We start from the raw sequence: 8,193 nt of genomic DNA, 5'->3' as shown, positions 1-8,193 counted from the left end.
GTACCAAGTCTAATACAGTACTGTAATTTTATACATTTCTTGTGAAAGAAACATTTTTTATTCAACGGCCATAAAAATTATTTATATTAATGATGTCTCCAAAGTTGAACGAAGTTTTCGAGGAAAATAACATCAGAAATCGCGGCCCAGTTTGGTGCGCTGGTCCGCGACGAAAACAAGCGTAAGCAACGGCGTAGTCGAACGGTGCACACTCGGTAAGTAATCCTACAATTTTTTGTTTATAGCATAGTTTATACGGATTATTCCCAAAACATTATACGTGTTTTGGAAATGTTAAGTCGAATTAGTCTAGAATCGATTAATTTTATGGAAGAAAACGTTTCAAACAGCCGTAGTCCGTAAACTTCACACGTGTCGGGCTGTGATTGGCTCACGTATTTAAGGATTCCTACAACGCGAAATTCGTATAACGAGGAACGTATCTCCGCGTTTTAGGGGTCTACTGTACAGTACTTTCGCCAAATGTTCACGTAATCAAAGGAAAGCAGAAAATCTTTCAGAACATGAAATCTCACGACAGAATATAGATTTTTCCTCCACCAGGATTTGCTTATGTTCTAAACCTACATGTTTGTTAGTAACATTTCCTATTGAGGAGAAGTGCTTATCGCAATAACAACAATTATTTTCTAATATATCCAACGCAATATTTTCCATAACGATTTCTTAGCAACTTAGCAGGAATACTTCAAAACCAATTTCGATGATAAAGTATGGTTTTAAAGCTAAAATATCGACAAAAAAATTCCAAGCACACCGTTTAGTACGAGGTATACGCTATCTGAACTAAGGTCTATGTAAGAAGGTCAGGACACGCTCCCGTGATTCTATGCGGCAGTGTCCATTTTGGGACTTATCGATAGACTATACTCCACACGTAGTTCCTGCGTGAGTCGACTATTATTACGTTTAATAAAATAAAACAAAAAAAAATATCAATTTAAAGTAAAATTGACTATTTAATTGTAAAAAAAGAAAATTTTAGCATTTAATTAAATACAGTGGTACCTCAGGATACGAAATTAATTCGTTCCGAAACTGAGATCGTATCATGAAAATGTCGTAAGGTGGATCATCTTTTCCCATACGATTACATGTAAAACCAAATAATTCGTTCCAACGCGAAAAACATACTCAAATTAAAGCCAAGTAATACATTTAAAAAAATAACTGTAGTAAGAAAAACAAATGAAAAATGCGAACTAATGTAACGTCGTATGGTGAGTTTTTGTTCGTATCGTGGAGCAAAAATATGTTCGAATTTCATGTCGTATCCTGAAAATTTCGTATGCTGGGGCGTTCGTAATCTGAGGTACCACTGTAATTATTAATTTGTTATATTTTATTATTATATTATTATACTTTAATTTCTTTTTTAATGTTATTGCATCACTTTACGAAGTGCCTAGATACGTAATTACATCTGTTTTAGCATCTATTTAATTAGTTTCAATCACGACAGCGAATGATATACATGATTGTTTCTTTTAAACTATTTAATGAAAACGTTACATAAAATTGGGGTTGAGTAATCAACAGAAATTATTATTATATTTTTGACTGGAAATTACTGGATTTATGCAATTTTAGTTTAATTGATGTCGTATAAAACTGACTGCTCGTACAAGTTTGCTTAAAACATGCGACTCAAAAAAACACCAAAATGGCGGCTCAAGAAGTAGATCACGCGTGTCCTGACCTTCTTATATAGACCTTGATCTGAACGTCACGACACTAGCGGCATCTCGTGGTAAAAACCAGAACTACGGCTACGGAATCGTTCCGTAATTAGACGCCAGTGTTGCGTGTCTCCCCGGGTTGAATTTTTGTCAATGCCTAACGAAAATTTTCCGCTTTTAAAAAAATAATCGTGGCTATTGTATTGTCCGAAATTATTATTTTTTATTTTTTATTTTTTACATTTATTAATAAATGTAAAAAAAATTATATTTCAGAAGTTAGTTTTAATATAAAATATTTCAGAAGTTAGTTTTAATATAAAATTATAACGACTAGCGCCATCTAGTTTCAAAAACATTCCGATGCTGAAACGAGATATCTTGGGTCAAGCGGTCAAGGTCAGCAGGTCGCGACCAGAGATATGTCCCGTATAACACGGGACAGGTAAATGGGTTTTTTTAAAGATTCGTTTGTCAAAATTCGATTTCACAACGTTCGCATTTCGAACTTCCCAACGAGCAATACTTGCGCAAATCTCGCGCTAGTGCCTGTTTGTAGAAAAAGGGTCGCCGTTTTGTATTTTATTTTGACTCGGTTCTCGGTCCCCTGACTACCTACAAGTCTGGTTTTCTTATACGCGCGTGATTTGGGCACCTAATACTCTGTGCCAAATTGCAACTCTTGACATGTACTCCTTCATACTTCATACCTCTACGCTGGTAAGCCAGGACGGCACCGCGATTTTATAAACAAGACATAGTCTTGTCAAAAAGTGTAAATGTTAATAACGAATCTTCAATAAGTTCTACCCTTCTCTATCTCCCCACCCTCTCGACTTTTCATCTCTAAAATTTAATAGCATGAATTCCCCTTATATACAATCTGCCATGCCAAATTTCGTTCCTTAATCTTCCTCCCATCCTGAGACACCAACACACATATACATGTCATATACGTAATTTTTTTGCCTTTTTTTTTTTTTACTTTTTTGGATTCAGGAGGGTCTCAAAACGCAGAGATTTACAAAAACTCGGTGGATCAAATTTGATACGATACCAATTCTTTTCCTTGTTATGTATACGTAATAGCATGAAAGAAAAACACCAGATATCATCCAGATTTGAAGTGGAATCTATCAGTAAATGTTTTGCACCTTGACATTTATTCAGGTATTAATAGTAGTTCCCTCGCCTTTATAATTATGTAGTGATTGTAAACACAAATGAAAATACGAATTTTAAAAATTAAATCCCGGTTCGTGCAAACTAAAGTTCATGTTTCAGAACAACTTGTTTCATATTATGAACACATCCGGCCATTTCAACCTTGGCCTTACGGCCATGCCTCCACTAGACAGGCCGAGACACTCTTGTGCAGCCTTCGTACTGACACTGCATTTCTGAACTATTTCCTTTACTCCAGATGATGTTTTCCTGCATTGAACTGCACCTCCTTTGAAACCCCTGACCACTTCTGGCTCACGTCACAATCAGGCCCGTCTCGCTCTCGAAACCACATCTATGACCTCACGCCACCATATCAAGGCCCTTTTTTCTATATACTCTTTCCGCCCTGTGGGCACTAAGGGGGCCTCTTATAGCAAGCTCATTATGGGTTCGGCCAGGCCCACAATGGGGAAACCGGGTGGTGAGGGACGAGACCAGACATATCCGAAAATTTTCTGGGGATTCCTTGACCCATCCGGATTTGATCCCGGGTCCCCAGAGCAGTGGGCTGCCACCTTGACCGCTCGGCCATCCGGCCTCATATCAAGACCTTGGAAGCCTATCTAACAAGTAAGTCACTCCGTACTCTTCGACTAACCGCCAGAGTTTCGCTCTATCGAAGAAACAAAGCCTACAGGTTAAAGCCTCCATATGAACTGATGAAAAGAAGTAAATATCCTGAAAATTAAAAATAAAGAAGATTATTAAGTTTTTGTACAAAATTGATTTTATTATATTTTATAAAATAATAATTTAAAAAATTCTGTTCGTAGATTGAAAATGTATTTTCTAAATTAAAAATTAAAGCTTTAGGAGTTGGAATCATTTTAAATAGAATAAGATTGGATTAATTAGATAAGGCAAAGCAATAGGAGGGAGATCTGCTAAGGGAAGGGATGCCTCTCGGGAGGACTATCTATGGGAAACTGGCCCTAATTTAGCTGTTAATTAAACACGTAAAGAAAACCCGGAAAATTCTATACGGCCATTAGTCAGGCACGAACCCACAACCAAGTAAAGTTTGTTTAGTTAAGTTACGGCAACGCAACACTTGGGCGATCTGTCTAGGTGGAATGCCTTTCGGGAGGTCTTTTTAAGGGTAACTGGCCTTATTCAGGCGTTATACACGTGGAGAAAACCCGGAAAACTCCACGTGGCCAGCCCGTCCTGGAGAGGTGCGAACCCACGACTGAACTTCCAATAGCGATTGCAGAGACAACGTTTAGATGGCGACAACGGTTTAGAGATCGTGTACACGCGGTTCAGAAAAATTTCATTTCAGAGACGGCGTTTCTCTCTTGACACAGTGTAGACAACCATTAGAAACAAGTTATTTGTAGACTCTCGATAGCAGGTTTACACGGCATTTTAATTCGAGTGATAGTTTTGTTTGTGGAAAAGTTTAGATTAATTAAAATGGATATAGTTCCTTTGATAAATGTTGTAAACGATACGAATCGACAAAATTATTCATTAATTAATTGCTTGTAGAGAAAATAATAAAATGAAATACTTTAAATTTATTTTAAATGTTCCAATTCCGATATTCAAACGGGTGAAGACTTAAAACTACAAATAATTGAAATCAGATGCATTTATTTACAATTCAAATAGCGTGTTGGTTATAAAACGTTAATGCATTTCGGGGTCATTATTGTTAATCCCCTGGTTAGAATGTCCTGTTAAACAAACGAGACAATTTTAATAATTACCGAAACCTTTTTATAGAAATAAAAAAATGTAATAATAATAATAAAATATTTAAAATTATTTATCTAGACAATTACGAAGGGAGAGAGTACTACGATGTCGAAAAATTAAAAATCTATTCCGAAGAAGAATTTCGAATTTGGTAAAAATTTTCTAAATAAGGATTTGTTCGTATTTAAACCGTATTGGCGACGAAAAATTAAATATCGAAATGGAAAATGATCGTCATTAAATGTCGAACAACGGTTGTCCACGGCCTTAAGATTTTGTTCCCGAAGCTTTCAGGAATGTAACTGGCGACTTTATCAGAATTTTTTCTGACATCACAAACGAATAATCCGATTGGCCGAACGACTCCTAAAACGGGAGTAATGGCGAAGAAAGTAAGAGCTGACGTTTTGCCGAGGTTCGTTTAGACGCCGTTCGGCAATAGACGATCGTCGTCTTTGCAACACAATTTAAACCGTGGTTCAGCAAACCAACATTTAGACGCCGTTCGACTGTTAAACGTCGTTTAACTTAAACTACAGTATGTCTCTGCAATCGGCTGCCAGTGTTCAGGGAACCGAACCTCTTGGCACTGATGGGCATCAAAGTAAAGACGTTCACTTGACTACTGATAAGCTAATGGAATAAGAAAGGATAAATGGTGTGTTAGCTGAAAAGACGAAAGGTCCCCCGCGTTTCTTTATGCAGCGAGAGTGTAGCGAAATGACGTCACGAGCAGTGTTGGCCAATTAGAAACCAGTTTCAGTCTGTTCGCTGTAAAGCGCTTCTCGAGCGCTGCATAAAGAAACGCAGGAGTCTAGTCAATTTGTGACAAGTATTTTCTGAAAAATAGTTGCGATGAATAGAAAAAATTTCCTGTAATTTAATATTTTACGACTTATAAAATAATAATTCTTAAATTAAATAATCTATAAAATAATTTTTATTATAATATGACAAATTTTATTAGAAATATAATATTTTTCGTGTATTTTATTTATTAATACGATGTATTAATTATGTAATCGAACCCACGATCAGTGTTCGGTGGTTTTATCCACTGAGTGGACCTTTTCTTATAATATGTTTTACGGTAAAAAGATAAGTAAATATTGGAATGGCTAGTGCATTTACATAATGAAAAGCTTTTTGATTTAAACGTAATGAAGCATAAATTGTTATGTATATATATATTTGATATTATATTTTACCAGTAAATAACTTAATTAACAAATAATTTTTCTACTCTTTTCTTATTTTCCCAACTGAGATGCATTCCGATAATTAACTTTATTTATAGTACTGTACCTGAATATACGAATTGTTTTGCCAATGCTCGACAAATTTCTTAAAGATTGAGTCGAGATTATGTTGTTCCTTAAACAATTAACTGAATCTTCTGTTATCTGTTGAAATAATAACAAAAATCCTTTGTTTAGTTTGTCTGTTGAAATTCGTACATCAAAGAACAACTCATTCCAAGCCATTTGCCTAGATTTATTTAAATACGCTTGATAAGGTATAAGAGTTACTTCCTTCTCCACCAAAGTTTTACACGAGACCAAAATAAGATTACACTTTTAACAGCGACACTTTTCTTTTAATAATAAGGAAGTACAGTACCATGTTGCCAATACTGTCTATAAATTACATAACGCAGATATGGGTGGTACTGTACAGTACATGAACGTCTGCAGAGAGGGAGAAATGGGGGTACGTTGCACCCCGGAATATAGTAAAATATTCTACAAATTACAATCGTAAGATTAATTAAAATATGTAACTTTACGCCCTCGACCACGGGATGCTTTGTCTGTTTTTTTGAATTGATGCAATACTGTATTCTATAATCTACTTGTGAATACTCCCAAAATTCAATAATTAAATAAAAATTTACTGATGTAATTGCTTGTTTCCAAGCTTCATCCCCTGAAAAATTTTCTGTGGACTCACACAGGTGGGTGGGTATGCAGCTAATTACTATGAAGCGTTTTCAAGTAAGTGTAAGTGTTTACAAAAACGTTAAATAATGCTTGGATCTCAACCTTTGGGTAACAGAATGATTCATTTTTGTTTCAGAATTGCCGCATAGCAAACCGCCAATGCTTTGTAAGTTACACGCGTAATTAATAAAATAATGTAAAGTTATGTTCCTCAATCGACCCTCTTAATTGTATTAAGGAATAATACAATTAAGAGGGTCGATTGAGGATATGGGGTTAATTAATTTTGAAAATGGGTACGTGCGACGGTGTCACGAGGCGTTATTGCGGTGGCATGGTAGTTGAAAAGTATAAAAACATGGATTATGTAATTTATGGATCATCCTTATATGATTACAAATTAATGGACATTACTTTTTTAAAGTTAAAGTGGGCCTCCCACTGCTTACCAGTTTAACTTAACCAGTTTTTCAAAATTTATTTCCATTCTTTAATATATGAAACGAATACAGAAAAGTTTAAAACTTACAAAGTAAAGAGCATGTTTTTATGTCTGTTTGCAAATTTTCTAATGAATTATTTTAAAAAATTTAATTAAAATATGTTTGCATGCAATACAAGATGTATTTAATTACGTTTATAGATGAATGAAATCTGATATATATCTGCAATATCTGAAAATTTATGGAAATCGATTCTCGTAATGTTATGTAAGATGCGATGTTATTATTTCAATTTAACAGATTATGGAATTTATTTTAAAAAATAAAAAAAGCAGTTTTTATTAATCATTTTTAAAATAAATTGCAATAATAAATTAAATTAATAGAAGGTCCTTATTAATTATTCGTATGTTTTTAATTTTTGTGTGAGCCATTCTTTGGGTACTTCTGGATCCTCCACTGAATTTTATCATTACAGTTGCATATTATAATTTGTATCATTCGTTTATGATGTAAAATTATGTAGAGAGATCCAATCGCCTGTTATATTGTTCCAATAATAGAAATTTTAAATAATCAGTCAGTAAACTCACACCAAGTGCCAAGTGGATGAAACCACTGAACACTAGTAGATTGTCATGGGTTCGGGTTGGTCACGTGTCTAACACCTAAATGAGGACCAGTTTCACACAGAAAAATCCTCCTAGAAGACATACCCCATCGATAAATAGCTAAATATCCCATTGCCTTATTACAAATCCAATCTGTAAATACTAGAATAAATGTAAATTACGTTAAAACATGTATAATTTTGCAGTTTATATGTTTTATTTTCTCTTCAAATGTTATAAAATTGAAATAAACATATAAATTCCATACCTTATTTCACTTAGCAGTACCCTCGCTGCATTTATTTGCTACTAAATTTATTATAAGACATATAAAAATATTAAATTCCGGAAACAAAATTACATAATTAATTATATAATTATATTTTATAAAATATGTTTCAGAGGTTAGAATTTTTAATCCACGATTTTTTATTACGCAAATAATTTATTATATCAGACGTTTATAAAGATAAAACGATGTAATAATTTCTGTAACATATATTTAATTATTTATTATTCATTTTAAGTCTTAAAATACAATTTATATGCATCGTTCATAACAATAACTTAT

This window comes from Centruroides sculpturatus, unplaced genomic scaffold (assembly GCF_000671375.1).
Source record: "Centruroides sculpturatus isolate CEXI.00-Female unplaced genomic scaffold, Cexi_2.0 scaffold286, whole genome shotgun sequence".
Classification (NCBI taxonomy): domain Eukaryota; kingdom Metazoa; phylum Arthropoda; class Arachnida; order Scorpiones; family Buthidae; genus Centruroides; species Centruroides sculpturatus.
This window is presented reverse-complemented; position numbering follows the sequence as displayed.